The sequence below is a fragment of the Pelophylax lessonae genome (assembly GCF_965119305.1).
Source record: "Pelophylax lessonae genome assembly, chromosome: 2".
Classification (NCBI taxonomy): Eukaryota; Metazoa; Chordata; class Amphibia; order Anura; family Ranidae; genus Pelophylax; species Pelophylax lessonae.
Genome location: NC_138769.1, coordinates 500,773,859 through 500,794,211, shown reverse-complemented (window position 1 = coordinate 500,794,211; position 20,353 = coordinate 500,773,859).

Here is a 20,353-nt window from a genome sequence, read left to right as displayed (position 1 = left end):
GAAGTTACGTGGTGGATCTGGTGCTGGATTCTGGAGTGGACCCTATCCTGGTGGTTATCTCTATTCCCTACGCTTGGTTGACCTTCCTTGACAGGGGGTCTAAAGTTCTGGTAAGGGAATCACCTTATATGAGCACGTGGTGATCGTCAGGATTGTGTCTTCACTTATGGTGTTGGAATCTTCTTGCATTCATTCCTGCACTTCAGCATCTGTTTTCACGGACTTCATGGACTTTGTTTAGGCATTGTCTTTCTATTCATTTGTCATTTGTTATTGTGGCGCTGTACTTCATTACCTATTGCTTTTTGGTCTGATTATACCTTTGTACTGGCAGCCTGCATCTTAGATTTATGTATTGAGCGCAGCTATCATCTCCTTTTTTGTTTGCATCTTAAAAAAATAAGTTGGCAAAGGAATCGGTGCTGATCTAAAAATATAGAGAATTTTAGGCAATATTATCATTTTTACAGTCGCTATTCGGCCCAACCATGATATCTCGAGTTTGCTAAATAAGGATAGTTCAGTTAGAATTGTTTGTAATAGGCATTTGGGATTGACTACATAAAGCCGATTGGCGCTTGCAGTTAGTTTGGACCCTAAGTATTGGATTTGGTTTAGTTCCCAGTTACATGGAAATATCTTTTTTTCAGTTTAGACCTTCTATCAAGGTTAATATTTGACGTGAGTACCTGACAGTTTGTTATGTTTATTTTATAGTATGAGATTGCCCTGAAAGATTTATTCACACCAGACAGGGAGGCCTCATCTACCTTCTAACATCAGTATCACATAATCAGCAAAAAGTCAGATTTTGTGCGATTTGCTATAAATTTGTATGCCAGTGATGGAAGTTGTGGATATAATGGTTTCTGCAAGGGTTCCATGATCAAGGAGTAGATGATCGGTGAGTGAGGGCATCCCTGTCTGGTGCCATTTGTGATTGTAAATGTGTCTAATAGGACTGCAGAAATATTGATTTGTGCAGAGGGACTAGTGTACATTGCCAAGATAGCTGACAGTATAAAGCCTCCAAATCCAAATTTTAGAAGTGTAGCCCGAAGGTAGCCCATTGAACCCTGCTGAAAGCTTTTTCTGCATCTAACACTAGAAAAACCGAAGGTAGCTTATATTTTTCAACCAATCAGAGCAGATTTAGAATTCTGCGGGTACCATCTGGGGCTTGCCTTCCTTTTACAAAACCCATTCGGTCTGGGGCTATTAAATATCAGCAATCCTGTTGGCAATGGCTTTTGCGTAAATTTTGAGGTCTGTATTTAACAATGAAATTGGTCTGAAATTTTGTGGGGCAGTTCTTTACCTGGTTTGGGCAATGTCAGTCACTATTATTGCCTTGAGCATTTCTGATGGGAATGATCCAGAGGAGGCGGTTTTATTGAATACTTTTGTGAGTTTAGGCACAAGTATATCCTGAATCTGTAGTACTCTGCTGATAAACCATTGATACCTTGCAATTTGTTCAGAGCTAGAGACTGTATAACTGTACTTATCTCCTCATTTGTAAAAGGGGCGTTTAATCTTGTCAGTGTTTAAGAGTTTAAAGCGGGAAGTGTAATGAAGTCTAGGAATTTAGTTATACCTTCCTCCGATGGTTGAGGGGTAGACAGGTCTAATTTTAAGTTATATAGGGCCCCATAATAATCTTTGAAGGAGTTAGCAATTTCTTTAGGGTGACATATTTTCAAGCCTGTTGGAGGGTTTATTAGGTGGGCTATTTTGAGTTTCACTTGTCTTGTTTGTATTTGGCAGGCTAAATGTTTTCCAGCTTTATTACTATATAGATAATTAGATGTTTTCATATGTTTTAAGTATTTTTCATGTTCAAATACTAGGAGTTGTTGAAGCTCCATTCTACATGTTTGAAGTTCTGTTGTTAGTAATGGGGTGACTAGTAGTTTGTTTTGTGATTCAAGGTGTTATCTTGTCATCGAGTGTTTTAATTGCTATCAATCTCAGTTTCTTTACTCCTGATGCCAATTGCAGAAGGAGTCCACTGATATATGCTTTGAGTGCACTAAAATATGGATGCCTGGGAGTCTGGGGTAGTGGTAAAGTGAAAGTTTTTTACTTTTCCTCGGTTGGTTGTGGAGTTAAATAGTCACGTATCATTTTGGCATAAGAGTATGGGGGGGGTTCATTATACTGTTCAATCATTTCTGTTATAAGTGGGGCGTGGTCAGACTATATTTTATTACCTATATGTATCTTGGTTATTTTACACAGAGAGGGAAGGCCCATCAGTAGTAAATCTATTCACAAGTATGATTTATGGGGGTTCAAAAAGAAAGTGAAATCCTTTTAGCCTGGATATAAGCATCTCCAAACATTATCTAGTGACTCATTATGTAAAGTGGTATTTAGTGTCGTCCTGTGTCTGGAAGTTGGGGAGGTGCTATCGATTTTTTGGTCTACTACCAAATTAAAATCTCCTATCATTAAGAAGGTACCTTTTGCTTACCGCTTTGATTTTATGTAAAAGTTTTCTTCAAATAGGTAAGTTGACCTTAGTTGGGAGCATAAACTGTTACTAAGGTGTACAGCACATTATTCAACGTAAATATCAATATAAAGTATCGACCATTTACATCAGTGAAGACCAAATGCAGAGTAAAGGCAACCATGTTCCTGATTGCTATGAGAACACCATTACACTTAGCCTCTGCATTTGCAAAGAAGATATGTGGATAAAAGCTATGTGAGCATTTAGGAGCTTTTTTAGCATGAAAATGCATTTCTTGTATAGATACCATATCCCCTTGTAATCTTTGAGCTTCGGAACACATAGTTTTATTCTTAAAAGGACTATTTAGGCCCTTAAGATTAGGTGACACTATTTTAATCGTCATGGTGGTGGGTCTAAAGCTTGAGACCGTAAGTTCCCTGTTGTAAGGTCCAAATAGTCCAAATAGTCTCAGTGGGAGAATGTCTGCAACTTTAAGGCCTCGAAGATAGATCTGAATATAGGGTACACATTATTTTAATCTGATAATGTGGTAAAGGTGATGCTAATTGTGTATAGCAAGTGAGATTAGGGGTGTTCAGGTTGAAATAGGTAGAACGTGAAGGCCCCTGGTAAATGAGGACCCAAAACTAAAAAAACAAAACTCAAAATTAGGAAAAGATACAGGACAAGTCCAGAATCCCATAAGCAGACAGAGCTGCACATCTTCTGAAGGCAGAGTATAGGAAATTTGAAGGTAAGTTGGTAATTAGGTGTCAGTGGAATAAGTATCCATGGCTTCTTCTGCTGCAGTGATAAATGGGAAACTGAAGCTGAAGTGGGGTTCCTCTTTGAGGAGATTTGGTTATAGCTGATTCGGGCTTAAGTGTGTCTCACATTGATCAGCCCAGGTTTTCCTTGGGGAGATACCTAAGCAGGTAGTATACACCATTCTTTAAGGTATTTAAGGTCAACTTCAAATGAATGAATATGCACATCTTTACTAGGGATGATTGAACAGTTCGGGTCGACCATCGATTCGACCCGAACATTGGCTGTTCGAAATTCGGCCGAATTCCGAACTTTTTGCGGTAAAAGTTCGGAATTCTGCCACCAGAACCGCCCAAAATGCAATGGGACAGGAACTGGGCTTTAAAAGCCCGTGATTGGCCCAGAAACATCAATAAAATGTGATTGGAGTGACTACGGGCTCCAGAGGCCAATCAGGAGTGAATACGCCCCCCATACGCCCCCCAGTAAATAACATAGCCCCGCCAAACCTCTAGCACTGTAATACAGGGGCTGTGGAAGAGAGTGGAAGCATTTGTTTTACTCCTGCTGTATGGAGCTGTTCTTTTAGTGTGAGGAAAGGGATATGCAGTGTAGTTAGGGTACTATATACCACTATAATTAGATTCAATAATCTAGCTTCTGTAGGGATACCTTTAAATGTCAGGGTGACCGAGGTGTAGTTTAGGTGACCTGACTCTGCCATGTCAGGGTGACTGTAGTGTAGTTTAGCTGACTCTGCCTGAGGCTGCCATACCAGGGTGACCGAATTCTTCCATGTCAGGGTGACCGTAGTGTCGTTTAACTGACTCTGCCTAAGGCTGCCATTCCAGGGTGACCGAACTCTTCCATGTCAGGGTGACCGTAGTGTAGTTTAGCTGACTCTGCCTGCCATACCAGGGTGACCGAACTCTTCCATGTCAGGGTGACCGTAGTGTAGTTTAGCTGACTCTGCCTGAGGCTGCCATACCAGGGTGACCAAACTCTTCCATGTCACGGTGACCGTACTGTAGTTTAGCTGACTCTGCCTGCCATACCAGGGTGACCAAACTCTGCCATGTCAGGGTGACCCCACTATGCAGATTTTGGGTTAGGGGTATACACACACACACATACATATATATATATATATATATATATATATATATATATATATATATATATATATATATATATATATATATATATATATATATATCAAAAACTAAAACACACTGATACATTGCAAAATAAAATAAATTCACATTAGTATGCCCCCCAGTGCCCTTTCCTGCATTTTTACTGTACTTTTAATGTACAGTATATATATATATATATATATATATATATATATACATACATACACATATCTATCTATCTATCTATCTATCTATCTATCTATCTATCTATCTATCTATCTATCTATCTATCTATCTATCTATCTATCTATCTATCTATCTATCTATCTATCTATCTATCTATCTATCTATCTATCTATCTATCTATCTATCTATCTATCTATCTATCTATCTATCTATCTATCTATCTATCTATCTATCTATCTATCTATCTATCTATCTATCTATCTATCTATCTATCTATCTATCTATCTATCTATCTATATATATATATATATATATATATATATATATATATATACCCCTATACAGAAGTTCAGATGTCATGCCTGCCTCCAAACGCCCAAAGAACTACTGAAAAACAATATCAGGTGTGAAAGGAGGGTAACACCATCCCTGCGCTACTGAAATTTTAAGAAAAATAATCTGTTTTTTTCTGGTTCTGGACATGCTACAGAGCTGAAACTTCACAGGTACACTTTTTAGACCCCCAGACACTAAATCCAAAGAAATCTCATTTTTTTTTTTTCAATATTTTTTTCAATAATTGGCTCTCTATCAAAAACGACAATTTTTAAGAACTTTTTTTGTGTGATTAATAGTCCCTGGGGCATGACCCAGAACCCTAGGCACTTTTTAGGGGCATTTAGGGCTTCAAAATGGTGTTTTTTTATTCCAGAAGTTCGGGTCCCCTTGATTTCAATGGGGTTCTGGAATCCGAACCGAACTTTCGGGAAATTCGGGTGTTCTGGCCAAACCAAACTTTTTAAAAGTTCGATCATCCCTAATCTTTACCTTGATAGGTTACAATCAGTTTAGACAGTGTACCCCAATGGTAAATTATATTATGATTTCACAGGGCCTTGGTGATGGTAATGAGATTGTTTCTATGCTGGATAGTGGCTTGAGGTAGGTCTGTGAAAAGCGTGATGCCTGCAAATTTCCCTGAAAGTTGTGGATTCTTCCTTATGGCGGCTTGTGTGGCTCCTTCTTTGATATGATAAAAGTATATCCTAATTAGGTCATCTCACGGCACAGTATCAGGGAGAAATGCTGGTTTGGGTAGTCTGTGCGCTCTATCTATAATTAATTCCATATCTCTGGCAGATGGAAGTAGATTCCGCAGCAGTTGTTGCAGGAATTCCTTTAGACCAGATGCTGGTATAGATTCAGGCACCCCACACAATTTATTATTATTCCTGCAGGACCTGTCTTCCATGTCAGGCTTTTTTTGCATACATTTTTTGAATATAATTTTGTTGATCCTTGCAAACATCTACCAGAGTGTTATGTGCAGAAAATACATCCTCCGTTTTGTTTTCTATGTGTTTTACTCTGCTGCAGCTCTTGCACTGAGCCATTCTCAGGAGCCCTCAGTTTCAGCATGTCTACATGCAATGAAGCTCTCAGGGATATTTGCATGTCCTTCAGGTCAGCTACAGAGACTGGTTGTGGTGAGGAAGGGAACTGCTCCAGGGTTGGTTGCACACAGTGGCCCTGTGTAATGTAGTCAGAATTATTATTATCATGCTGAATCGCACTTTATTTAGACTCCTGAAATTCAGTTGGGCTGTCTGTTGAAGGACTGTGGGGAGGGGAGGGTACACTGTCCCCCTGTGTTGCTCTACCGACTGCTGTACATACCGATGATGTTGATCCTTCGACTTCTGAGGAGGATTCCTCAATGTCTGTTTTGCACATGTTTGGGTCAGCACCATCTTAGTGCCTCTAAGCTCCAGCTGGAGTGAAGAAATCTGTTAATTTCGGAGGCACTGATCGTGGTGTATCCCATTTAGGCATGCCACTCGTGAGGTGTACGGTGAGGACACTTGTGTGGGGTGTCAGAAATGTGCCCCAGTCATGTTAGATTGTTACTGTGTGGGGAGTGAAGCCAGAGCTCTCCTAGAAAGCAGCCATCCACACGCCCCCATTTTTTTCATTTTCTATTGGATATGTTTTGTAGCAGAAAGTAAAACATATTGTTTTTTTTTTTCAAAACTGACGCTATTTTGTTTATAGCGTAAAATATAAACACCACAGATGTGACCAAATACCACCAACAGAAAGTTCTATTTGTGGGGAAAAAAAGGACATAAATGTTATTTGGATACAGCGTTGCATGACTGTGCAATTGTTAGTTAAAGTAACACAGTGCCTTATTGAAAAAAATGGCCTGGTATTTAAAGGGTTAAAGCCTTCCACGCTTCCTTCCTTCGGAGGAAGCTTTGTATTTTTTTCATAGATTGCAAAACTCCCTGTGAATGGCTGAGCAGCACTCAGTCTGACTTACAGTAACTTTGTTCTGGGACCTGGATGGGAAGATCCCATTCCACTGTATACTGTATATAGGCACATCTAGTAGTCAAGATAATAGTCCATTTATAACAGCTTGGTCCAAATCAACTATTTAAATGTCACTAAAAGCTCAACATCAGCTTTAACATACCCAACCAAAATCCTTTTTGACAATCATATCTTTCCAAGCCTCCAAAACTGCAGCACCTATGAAACATCTGACTCCCTTAACAGCTCATCCTCTCCTGCTCACCTACTATTTTGACTTCTAAAAACTCATGAAGCTGCTTTAAGGACGAAAGCAGACACAGTTTGACCAGACTCACACAAGCAGCAATCTAGCATCATTTCTCTCCATCTGCCTAAAATTCTATTTGCAAATTCTCTTGTAATTTACAGTATGTTTCTACACACATTTTTATACTTTCTGACTTAATCTATAACAATCAAAAAGGACAGATCCTGCACATGCTGATATGCAACAAGTACAAAGAGGAGTACTTCACCAGCCCATGGCGCTGTCCATGTATTCACCTCCTTTGTTTGTATGTTTTTTTTTTTTTTTTTGGCTGAAATGTCCTGGTTGCTGCTGCTCCTCTCTCACTCCACTGGGGGGGGGGGGGGGGCGCTTTTCTTTACAGATTTGAATTGTTTTGACTTAATCTATAACCACTCCTATGTTGTCTTTAGTTACAAAATCACAAATAATAACAAAAAACAAAAATAGAAAACTATAAACCCATTAACCACTTTAAGACCGGAAGGATTTTCCCCCTTAATGACCAGGCCCTATTTGTATATGTCTTTTATTTCCCCACAAATAGAGCTTTCTTTTGGTGGTATTTGATCATCTGTACAATTTTTATTTTGTGCGCTATATATTTTTTTTTTCACATTCTGCTATATGACATTCTCAAAAAAAAAAAGAAAAAAATAGAAAAATGTTTTAACATTTTTTAGGCCAATTTGTATTCTGCTACATATTTTTGGCAAAAAAAATTGCAATAAGCGTATTTTGATTGGTTTGCGCAAAAGTTATCGCATCCACTAACTACAGGAAAGATTTATGTCATTTTTATTGTTGTTTTTTTTTTTTTTTTACTAGTAATGGCTGCGATCTGTGATTTTTTTGCGGGACTGCAACATTGCGGCAGACAGATCGGAACCCTAACTAACATTTTTGCCAGTTTTGGGGGTACCAGTGACATTACTACAGTAATCAGTGCTAAAAATATGCACTGTTACTGTAATAATGACACTGGCAGGGAAGGGGTTAACCTGGGTGATCAAGGGGTTAAATGTAAGCCTAGGGGAGTGATTATAACTGTGGAGGGGCGTGGCTTGTGAAATGACTATAGAGACATGTGATCCTATATAGAAGGATCACATTGGCTCTATGGTCATTGCAGGGAAAAGGACGGTCGGCTGTGTTTACAACAGCCGACCGTCCTTCTCTCTCAGTGGGGAGTGATCACATGTGTCAGATGGCAATCAGAGCCGCCTGACCCATGCATCAGGATCCCCGCTGCCAAGTGGGGGTAAAAGCACGACGCCGGCCCCCTAGCTTCCCGCGCGTGACTGATGTAGACCTACGTCGGTTTGCACAGGAGAGCCACCCTGCCGCAGTCAAAAGGTGGCGGGTGGTCGGGAAGTGGTTAATACAACAATCTCTAACTATTACTCCATTTCAGTTCTCCCATCTAATGCTTAGCATCTGGAGAGAGTAAATATATGTACTCTGCAAACTACTCTCTCTGCTTTTCCATTGACCTAATATGATCTTTATCTCAAACACAGTTTGAAAGTTCAAATAACATTCCCTTTTTCAGAAAATCCTTCCTTAGCTTATTAGACATTCCTGTATGTAGAAAACCACGGCTGCTATTGGCATACCACATCCATAAATTGTACAACACCAAACCCAAATTATAATTGTACTCCACTGGTACATAGTGGACGGATACATATGTAGATAAAACAGTTTTGCATAAAGTTTATTACAAGATTAAAAATCACAGATTAAAATAAATCAAGAAAATGGTCCCTGGAATGTCAAACCATAGTGAACCACATGTGCTATTCAGATAATATATTTCCCCAACAAAGTCCAAGAGGTTTACACGTTTAACATAATTTGCTTCTTCTAGACCTTGTCTTCTTGAAGGCAAAGAATAGTCAAACTGAAAAGATATATACATAATAAGTACACATATACAATATTTTAACCACTTGCCTACAGTGCACTTTCACCCCCTTCCTGCCCAGACTGATTTTCAGCTTTCAGCGCTCTCACACTTTGAATGACAATTACTCAGTCATGCAACACTGTACCCATAAAAAATTTGTGTCCTTTTTTTCACACAAATAGAGCTTTCTTTTGATGGTATTTAATCACTACTGGGTTTTTTATTTTTTGTGCTATAAATAAAATAAAAGACTGAAAATATTGTGAAAAAACGCATTTTTCTTTGTTTCTGTCATAAAATTTAGCAAATGAGTAATTTTTCTTCACAAATTTTGGCCAACATTTATACTGCTACTTATCTTTGGTAAAAATAATCTAAATAAGTGTATATTATTTGGTCTTTGTGAAAGTTATAGAGTCCACAAGTTATGGTGCTAATCATTGAAAATTGATCACACTTGACCACTCCTGATGTACTGAAGGCCTATCTCATTTCTTGAGACACTAAAAAGTCAGGAAAGTACAAATACCCCCCAAATGACCCCATTTTGGAAAGTAGACATTCCAAGGTATTTAATAAGGGGCATGGTGAGTTTTTTGAAGTTGTAATTTTTTCCCACAACTCTTTGTAATATGAAGATTTTGAATGAAGAAAAAGGAAAAAAAAAAAAAAAAGCGGCCCTTTAAACCGGTTGCTAGGCAACGTCTTTTGACGTAGCTCCGGTCCTCCAAGACCATAGAGTCGAGTGAGGGCCATCTTGCCCTCACTCGACTTCCTGTCTCTGAGGATCTGGGACCGGATAGTTTTCCTCGCTGCCGGCGGGTCCGGTAAGCTGGGAAAATGTCTGAGACGCGGCAGGAGGGGGGGGACCTCTTCCCCTGCACCGTAAGGGTAATTCCGCGGCAAATCCGCCACCGGGACCACCCTTATCTGAAAGCCGACCGCCCGCCGTTTCAAAAAATCTGCTGCCATAACCTCAGTATTTAGCTTTTAATGGCCGACGCATATAGTCGTTAGGCGGTCGGTAAGTGATTGCATGTATATGGCAAACAGGTGATGATGACTGATGGGGTGACAGGTGACAATGACTGATGGGGTGACAGGTGACGATGACTGATGGGGTGACAGGTGACGATGACTGATGGGGTGACAGGTGACAATGACTGATGAGGTGACAGGTGACGATGACTGATGGGGTGACAGGTGATGATGACTGACGGGGTGACAGGTGACGGTGATTGATGGGGTGACAGGTGATGGACGATGGTCACTGATGGGTGACAGGTGACGGGCGATGGTGCACGGCGGTACTGATGGCAGTCTCTGGTGACCGGTGAACTTTAGGCTATGTCCACATGTGAGCGTATCGATCGCGGGCAGAATCACTGCGATTCTGCCCGCGATCCAGAAATCATTGCAAATCGCGGGACGCCTGTGCGATGTTGTAACATCACGCAAACAACGCATGACGCCCCAAAGAAGCTCTTGTACCTTTTTTGGGCGTCATGCGTTGTTTGCGCGATGTTACCGTGATTCGGCAGGTGGAAATCGCGGCATCGCACAGCGTTTGGGGTACTATTGCAAATCACAGGCAACGCACAGGCGTCCCGCAATTTGCAATGATTTCCGGATCGCCGGGCAGAATCGCGGTGATTCTGCCCGCGATCGCTACGCTCACATGTGAACGTAGCCTTATGGGTGTCAATTTCTGGGCAATGATGAGGTGACTGTTGGGTGACAGGTGCAATTGGGGGGGGCTGAGGACTGTGTGGGGACCTTTATTGGTGTGATTTTACATTTGACAGGTACACAGAGCAGTAACTCACTATTTCTAGCTCTGCTCTCCTCACACTGGAAACTGTGTGAGGGGAGAAGAGCTAGTAACAGTGAGTTACTGCTCTTTGTTTACATTTTGTGATCGGCTGTGAATGAATTCACAGCCGATCACTTAGTAAACAGTCACTGTCAGTGACTGTTTACTACTGCCGGTGACAGCTGTGTTCCTACGGAACACAGCGCTACCGACATGACCGCCCTGCGCGATCCTGATCGCACATGCGCGGTCATCTTCCGGGCTCCTGTATTGTGATCGGCTGTGTCATTGGAACACAGCCGATCACGTGGGAAACAGCCATGCCCATTGGCTGTTTCCCCCCTGCCGGTGACGGGGGGTGTCCCGGGGACACCCCGACACCGGCAGTGCAGGGCGGCATGCACACGATCGCGCGCCTGCCCTGCTTTTCTGGGATCACGTCATATGACGTCTTCCCAGAACAATGGCCGCACCGTCCCGCCGTCATATGACGGCGGGCGGGCGGCAAGTGGTTAAAAAAGAATTTCCAGGCAAATCTGTGCAACTTACACATTGCTTCTAGGTTACAGAAAATGGCAGTGGATGCCGACACCAAATGAGGCAGCTAATGGGTATTATGGTAATGCTTATCCAAATAAATGACAACAATAGATCTAGCAACTAAAAACAGGGAGAAGGATTAATATTAGAACAAGGACCAAGCAAATACTATGAGCTAGTTCCCAAAATCAATCCATTTACTTCAAAACCAACCTTTATAACCTTTCCAGTGAGGAGTATAGGGAAGCATAGCTACATTGAGAAAACTATCAGTTCAAGCGGAACTCCCAAGATCAATTTCATATAAGAACACAGTCAGACAACCAAAATCCATATCATGTTAATTCACTAATGAAAAATCTTTAGATATACAAATGTTCATCCACATAGAATTACCTGATAATTAGTATTAGTCATGAACCCAGCTTATGCCATTGAATGTCCAGCTGGAATAGATGAAATATCAAAAAGTCAGGCCATCTAACTTCCTCAGTGCGGATGGTGGTAGCTAATGCTATACAATAAGCCACAATACCAAACATACCTGATATAGGTAATGAATTACTCTCACTGGAAAAATAATGTGTATATTGACCAAGTCTTCAACAAGTATAATAGATGGATAAATATGGATCAAATCTTCAGCAAGCATGATCTGTAGATGGAAGAAACCACTGTTCAAGCAATCTAAGAAAACCCCTTAAAATAAACATACAACTATATAGATCCATAAATATCCCAAAGTGTAGCCCATACCTCATCAAGTATATACAATCACTATAAATCTTTTTATAAATCTCCCAAATGCACTTTTTCAGACTTAAGCTTGCTCTATATCTATGATAATAACCATATACAGTGGGTACGGAAAGTATTCAAACCCCCTTAAATTTTTCACTCTTTGTTATATTGCAGCCATTTGCTAAAATCATTTAAGTTCATTCTTCTTCCTCATGAATGTACACACAGCTCCCCATATTTACAGAAAAACACAGAATTGTTGACATTGTTGCAGATTTATTAAAAAAGAAAAACTGAAATATCACATGGTCCTAAGTATTCAGACCCTTTGCTGTGACACTCATATATTTAACTCAGGTGCTTTCCATTTCTTCTGATCATCCTTGAGATGGTTCTACACCTTCATTTGAGTCCAGCTGTGTTTGATTATACTGATTGGACTTGATTAGGAAAGCCACACACCTGTCTATATAAGACCTTCCAGATCACAATGCATGTCAGAGCAAATGAGAATCATGAGGTCAAAGGAACTGCCTGAAGAGCTCAGAGACAGAATTGTGGCAAGGCACAGATCTGGCCAAGGTTACAAAAAGATTTCTGCTGCACTTAAGGTTCCTAAGAGCACAGTGGCCTCCATAATCCTCAAATGGAAGACGTTTGGGACGACCAGAACCCTTCCTAGAGCTGGCCGTTCCGGCGAAATTGAGCTATCGGGGGAGAAGAGCCTTGGTGAGAGAGGTAAAGAAGAACCCAAAGATCACTGTGGCTGAGCTCCAGAGATGCAGTCAGGAGATGGGAGAAAGTTGTAGAAAGTCAACCATCACTGCAGCCCTCCACCAGTCGGGGCTTTATGGCAGAGTGGCCCGACGGAAGCCTCTCCTCAGTGTAAGACACATGAAAGCCCGCATGGAGTTTGCTATAAAACACCTGAAGGACTCCAAGATGGTGAGAAATAAGATTCTCTGGTCTGATGAGACCAAAATAGAACTTTTTGGCCTTAATTCTAAGCGGTATGTGTGGAGAAAACCAGGCACTGCTCATCACCTGTCCAATACAGTCCCAACAGTGAAGCATGGTGGTGGCAGCATCATGCTGTGGGGGTGTTTTTCAGCTGCAGGGACAGGACGACTGGTTGCAATCGAGGGAAAGATGAATGCGGCCAAGTACAGGGATATCCTGGACAAAACCTTCTCCAGAGTGCTCTGGACCTCAGACTGGGCCGAAGGTTTACCTTCCAACAAGACAATGACCCTAAGCACACAGCTAAAATAACGAAGGAGTGGCTTCACAACAACTCCGTGACTGTTCTTGAATGGCCCAGCCAGAGCCCTGACTTAAACCCAATTGAGCATCTCTGGAGAGATGGCTGTCCACCAACGTTTACCATCCAACCTGACAGAACTGGAGAGGATCTGCAAGGAGGAATGGCAGAGGATCCCCAAATCCAGGTGTGAAAGACTTGTTGCATCTTTCCCAAAAAGACTCCTGGCTGTATTAGATCAAAAGGGGGCTTCTACTAAATACTGAGCAAAGGGTCTGAACACTTAGGACCATGTGATATTTCAGTTTTTCTTTTTTAATAAATCTGCAACAATGTCAACAATTCTGTGTTTTTCTGTCAGTATGGGGTGCTATGTGTACATTCATGAGGAAGAAGAATGAACTTAAATGATTTTAGCAAATGGCTGCAATATAACAAAGAGTGAAAAATTAAAGGGGGTTTGAATACTTTCCGTACCCACTGTATACTGTTTATAAATAATAATATAATAACCAATGTTTATTAAACTGTGTGGAGACCCAAATTGGGTCGTGGATTCATTTGTCCCTACTTGAGTAGTAAGTAAAGGCCCGGCTTGTCCAAGCATGACCTTAGAGGTTAGCAGGGCTTTTTTTCAGCTGAAACTTGGTGGAACTCAGTTCCACCACCTTTGGCTCAGGCCCTCTGCTCCCTGCTCATTACTATCATTTGTAAACATAGAGGTCTGGCTTCTTGTGTTTTTCAAGTGCAGTATGGGGACAAAGGAGATGTGGGTGCCTGAGGTGCAGTGTGAATGCTGACACCCCCACTGGATGATCTCCCTCCAAGTGAGAGAGGCAAAGCCATCTACAGTGTGAGGGGAGGTACTAGAGAAGAAGAGGGGTAAAAGTGAGATGTGGATGGGAGATTCCGAGCTAAGCAGCTGTGGAAGAAGGCTGAGCTCTGCACTCTGTGTGTAGCTCACCCCTGAACTCTGCACTCTGTGTGTAACCCCACCAAACTCTGCACTCTGTATATAATGCACTCCAGGTATTTGATGCCCCTTTAACCACTTACCGCATACTAACGTAGGTCTACGTCAGTAAACTTTGCGGTAGTGTACCGGGATGATGCCTCTAGCTAGAGGCACCATCCCGGTACCGTGGTTTAGAGCCGACGGTTGGCTTTCCGTCGGTACCGACCGATGCGGCTCGGGAGCCGCTCGATCGGTACCCGGGGGGGCGGGAGGGGACGTCCCCCCCCCTCCCGCCGCCTTCCGTGGCTTTGCCCGGGGCTCCCGTTCCACCGGGAGCCCCGAGCACCCAGCCGGCACGTCCGCCGGCTGGATGGAGTCCCGATGAATGCCGGAAACGGCATCGATCGGGTCTCCGATGACGTAACCCGGAGGCGGCGTCCATGACGTCACTTCCGGGTTACTGTGCTGCAAAAGGCGGCAAATTTGAAAAACGGCTGTATGCAAAAATGCCGTTTTCGGCGTTTTGCATACAGGGAAGTGTAGTGGAGGGGTCTAGGGTCTTTTAGACCCTCGATCCCTCCATAAAGTGTACCTGTCACTACATATTGGTGTCACAAGGGATGTTTACATTGCTTGTGACAGCAATAAAAGTGATCAGATTTTTTTTTTTTTTTTAAAACTTTAATAAAGTTAAAAAAATAAATAAAATAAATGGGAAAATAAAAAAAAAAAAAAATTTAGCCGCCCCCGTCACCGTTAGCTCGCGCACAAAAAAAAACGTATACGGAAGTCGAGCCGCAAATGAAATCGCTGTTCAAACCACACATGTGAGGTATCGCCGCGATCGCCAGAGCGTGAGCAATAATTTAAAAAAAAGAGCTACACTCTAACTCTAAACTGGTAACCGTTACATAAATTTAAAGCGTCGCAGATTGAGATCTCTTTTGACCGTAGTTTGTCGCGATCCCACGGGGGGGCGCAATTTTAAACCGTAACATGTTGGGTATCTATTTACTCGGCGTGACATGTTCTTTCACAATATACAAAAAAAATGGGCTAACTTTACTGTTTAGTATTTTTTAAAATTAGTGAAATGTGATTTTTCAAAAATTTTCCAAAAAAATGGCGCTTTAAAGACCGCTGCGCAAATACCGCGTGATAAAAAATATTACAATGACCGACATTTTATTCTCCAGAGTCTTTGCTAAAAAAATATATATAATGTTTGGGGGTTCTAAGTAGTTTTCTAGGAAAAAATACTGATTTAAACTTGTAAACAAAAAGTGTCCGAAATAGGGCTGGGGCTTAAGTGGTTAAGATACAGTTAGTGAAACTTTGACCAGTTCGGCGAGGGGGCTTTGGGGGGATCGTGGTTGAGTTCCTGCAGAAAAAAAGCCCTGGAGGTGAGTGATATAGCACACCTACAAACATTTGTTTTAAATTGTATACTGCCACAGAATTTATAAGCATTGCCGGTATTTGTTTCAACTGGGATAAAAATGTATTAATATTTCTGCCAATGATATCACCACCTTTCTTATAATCTGTGAAACAATTAAACTAATTTGATTAATAACACAAACCAGTATGAGGTACTAGAGTCCATGCAAGGTAGGGATAAAGGGCATTACAAAGGCAAGGCAGTGAGCTGAAGGTGACCCAGCATTAGTTGAAAATGTCAACTGTTGAAATGTTGAAAAATGATTGATTTTTCTCAGCTTTACTAAAGCTTACAGAAATGATAAAGAGTATCTGCAATGTGGTATATAGTCATTATTTGTGTTTGTTTGGCTTTCCTAACATTTTGGTAATAGTTCTCTTCTTGGGCCCAAAACTGTAACAATTTTCCTATTAGAGTCCTCTGATTAATCATTCATCACCAAGTATCCACTTCAATCATACATCTCTAGCCATTGCCATCTACTTTACATATTGTAGGTCATGTTCTCCTATTTCTTATATAGTAAGCTCATTCATGCGTTGCCATCTTTTCTACACCAATTTTTATTCTGTTTCCATATTAACTGTGTTATTTACATTGTTTTATTATTTCTTGATCAGCATTGTGTATCGTGTTAACTTAAAAAAAAAAAAAACATGACAGCTTTTAAAACGAAAGTACATTTCTTATGAGCAAATGCTAGGTCTGGCATGTAGCATGATGTAATCCATCAGCCTACTCTGATCTTATTTGACAGCATTTCAAAAGATTAAACTGGAACAACTGTAAACTGAAGTTATAAATCAGCAAATATCTTAAAAATTTCAGCCCTGATGATTCACCTAGTTTGACTCCTCAATCGCGTTCAAGATAAAGAAATGTATGTAAGCTTGCAAATGTTCCAGTGTTCAGAATTAAAAATAATTAAAAATATTTTGTGTTCCAATACCATCCTTTGTCATCTGGTTGACATTGGAATAATTATCAATTCATTTATCAGGTCTTAATACTTTGCATTTTTATTTTACCAAATAGCATTGTATCTAAAGTGTTAGCAAATGTTATATTGCATACAATTCTGATGCTCAGTGGTGGTGAGATACAGTGGCAACAGAGGTAGAGACAGAGGTAATGATATGACAATGCTGTTTGAAACAGAGAAGGGCTTTGTCTTTAGAAGTAACTCTCCAAGCTTTTTATGTGAAAGCTTATTTGTGCTGAGTGCAAAGGATGTTTTAGATTATTTTCCATTTCCGAAGCCTTTGGAAAACATATGCATTTGCATTTATAGCAAGGATCCAAAAGTATTTATGGCCAAACTTCATCATTCTGTCTGGTATTAATTATGTGATTGTCAAACCTTGGGCAAGCAATCAAGCAAGCAAGCAGATTGTCCACTTGTTGCTATTGTTCTCTACCTACACTAACATTTTTCCACATCGTTATCATCATAGCAATATCCATTAGACAGGGGGTCAGAGATTGTTCCTCTAGAAGATACAATGAGCAGTATACCTTCTTTTATCTTTTCAAAATGCATGAATTGTTATCCCCCCTCCCATTTCCTTTTTTGCTGTGTATCATATAATCACTATAAATACCACAACAGTTAGTCAGACAGTGTAGTTAAGTTAGGTTTCTTACTTACCTTGTTGCATTCATATTAAGCACTTTCTCTATTACAAAGGTGCAAGGGGAGTAGGGGGGAGGAGGGGGTCACAGATCTCTCTTTAATGCAATTATTTTTATTTTTTTTTGTTTTGAAGGATCTCTGTAGGGTTATGCATTCGTAATCAGCTAGCTAGTTATGCTGATTTGGTGTTGTGGTACATGCTACTTACAGTGTAAACCAAAATTAATACGTGATTGGTGGTGTAGTGTATAAGTGATGCTGAAAGAAAGTGTCCTATTCTAAACAATCAGAAATAATTGCTGCCTCTGTGGTTTGTATTAGAAGGGATACAGTATGTCTCGCGAAACAGTTTCTCCAAAATAGTTCTGATTAGTGTAAGGTATGGAACAAGATGAGATATTAGGCAATGCACCACAGAGAAATCAAGCAATCCATTAGACATTTTAAGAGTTTAAAAATTACACAAAATATCTGGAAGGGCAGAAAAAAATTAGCAAAGATATATTGTGGGTTAAATCTTGAAAATAGTGAAACAATTGCCTCATTTCCAATATTTTGCTACAATGAGTTCAAAATATTCACACACTTTGAGGTACTCAAAAAAAAAAAAATAATAATAATAATAATCAGGATTTAGGAAATAGTTGATATTTTGCATATGTGCAAAATCAATAACCTGTATCAAAGGAAAATATATGCAATTCCTAATTCTCTAACTATAAATCAGCAAATAAATTATGATTTCTGTTGAGTTAGAAATATATGGCATTCATCTCATATTTTGTCCCAGACTGACGGAGGCCAAGGCGTAGACAGCTAGCTGCCTGTTTTGCTTCTTTATTATTTTCTTAAAATGAAAATAGGGGGGCCTGCTGACTGCATAGCAAGATGGCCACTTAAACTGGAAGCTCCCCATGATTGCCAGGATAAATCACCTCAAACAGAGCCCTACGTGCTGCTCAGCAGCTCCCATCATTACCACTAGGTATATGAAGATCAACTACAGAAACTTTTGGGTTTCTTCTTGTCCATATACTAGAGGCCTCAACAAAATGGTAGTGGTTCTTAGCTATGCATCTAGCAGCAACATCCATGTCATCTTCTTCTGTATCTGAGGCAACGGTCGGAGGATCAGCAGGGTCAGGATCTCGCCGAATCAGCAAGACCTCTAATTCTACTTTAATCATACTGCACTCCAGTGAAGTCTAAACCATGTAGAGATTTCACTCCACCATGCGAGAAAGACAGGTCAATTGAGGTAAGCCCAGACATAAAACCTCACTTACCTTCTGCATCTCCTGATCCGATAACCACATTCCCCACTACGGGGCAGCCACTGTCAGACACTATGCTCAAAGACATGCTCCTATCTCTCAGGGCCTCACTTCAAGCAGATTTCATGGCCTGTCTACACCAAGAGAAAATAGAGCTACAAGAAATGGTGGAACGTGTGGATCATGTGCATTGCTTATTAGGTGGCTTCACTGAGAATTAGAACACCCTAAGCCTGAAGACTTATCTTTGATTAAAGCAAAGCTAGCAGATCTAGAAAATAGATCTTCCAGAAATGCTTTATTTCAATGCTTTATTTCAATATGCACAACCATACCAAGGCAACATCAATATTAGCAAGAAGGCAGCGGTTAAAGGCTATTGCTGGATGGAGTAATATTACTTTTAATATCGAAACTCCCACCTTTTATAAAAACATTTACATTGCAATTGGTTGAACCCAAATAGCCACATAGTTTAAAGATATAAACCTGGCATGATATTGGTATGGAACCCACTAAATGGTATTTCCCATATATCAATCCGCCATAATTGATGTTGTCTTGACACAAAATCAATTAAGTACAATAAAAAAATCTTATAAGGAAGAAAAATTTATAAAAAGAAAAATTATAAATGGACTTTAAATTAAATATCAGCACTGAGTTAAGCATTATCTATAAAGGCATTTACTTCGACATCAACATTAAGTCCAAAAGGCACATATGTTTTAGCTCGATGAATCCAGGTCATCTCTAATTTAGAGATGCCTCTAACTAGGGGTTCCCCCCTCCAATGTGGTACAAATTTGTCTATCCCTAAAAATAACGTATTTTGGGGATTTTTGTCATGGACCAAGGCATAGTGTTTGGACACCGAGTGTTTAAGAAATCCCTTAAGAATATTTGATATGTGCTCGTTTAATCTTACTTGTAGGGGTCGTTTAGTTTGTCCTATATATTGGAGCCCGCATGGGCACTGGAGCAAATAAACTATACCAGTGCTCATGCAAGAAATAAATGGCGTCTACGTCTATTGGAACTCAAAGAACAGACTCGACATCTATTGCATCTGTAAAACCCAGTCATCTGACTTAAAAATGTAGGTTTGGGAACTGGTGGCTCCAAGACATTGGGTGCCACTCTATCCCTCAAAGTGGGAGCCCCCCTGAATACCACACGTGGTCTATCTGGCAGGGTACTACCCAAGACTGGATCATTACCAAGGATATGCCAGTGGCGGCTGACAATATTTTTAATACTCATATGCTGGCTTGAAAAAGGTGTAACAAAAGGTAAACTAAATGGAGAATCCTTGGGGTCAACTCTAGTCGCATTATTCAGCAACTGCCCTCTATCTATTCATCCAACCTCCATAAGAGTCTCACTGAGAAATCCCTCATCATATCCCTTTTCGAGAAATCTCTCAGTGAGAATGTGGGCTTGGGTTTGAAACTCGTGAAAATCGCTACAGTTACGCCTAATGCGGAGGTATTGACCTTGGGTATAGCCCTCAGCCAAGGTGCATAATGGCAACTGTCGACAGGAATATATGAATTCCTGTCGGTTGCTTTGAAATATGTAGAAGTGGAAAACTGTCCATCCTTAATACTTATGGTAAGATCAAGAAAGT